The sequence below is a fragment of the Penaeus monodon genome, chromosome 30 (genome assembly GCF_015228065.2).
Source record: "Penaeus monodon isolate SGIC_2016 chromosome 30, NSTDA_Pmon_1, whole genome shotgun sequence".
Taxonomy (NCBI): Eukaryota; Metazoa; Arthropoda; class Malacostraca; order Decapoda; family Penaeidae; genus Penaeus; species Penaeus monodon.
The window spans coordinates 15,987,866-15,988,127 of record NC_051415.1 but is presented as its reverse complement, the minus strand read 5'-3'; the positions used below and the strand labels follow the sequence as shown (position 1 = coordinate 15,988,127).

The 262-nt window shown below is 53.8% G+C and overlaps 1 protein-coding gene across 6 annotated transcripts in view; it reads right to left on the bottom strand.

Moving 5' to 3' along the window:
* The window catches only part of LOC119592560 (early endosome antigen 1-like), a 107,753-nt gene that overhangs the window by 39,338 nt on the left and 68,153 nt on the right, over window positions 1-262 (bottom strand). For 2 of the 6 annotated variants that reach the window (XM_037941434.1, XM_037941435.1), the window contains one exon: window positions 116-152. The exons of the other annotated variants lie outside the window; for them this stretch is intronic. The gene's annotated coding sequence lies outside the window, so the exon portion shown is untranslated. The remainder of the gene's footprint in view (window positions 1-115; window positions 153-262) is intronic. 6 annotated transcript variants of the gene reach the window in all.

Genomic DNA, 262 nt, shown 5'->3' with positions numbered 1-262 from the left:
ATGGAAGCGAGGCAAAGGGGAAAAATGCATGACGGAATTTCGCCGTGCAATGACTTGACCATATCACTGGCCGCTAAGGTACCGCCCCCCCACCCCGTTTTACACCAGGACTCACCTTGGTTGCGGCCTGGAGCGTCTTCCTCAACCTGCGCCTGGAAGGAGAGAATTCGGTCAAATACCTGACACACATATAGCACACAAACTGGTTTTATTGCCTCTTCTTTCCCATGCCCTCTAACCCAATCCAACCCCCCCCCTTCCC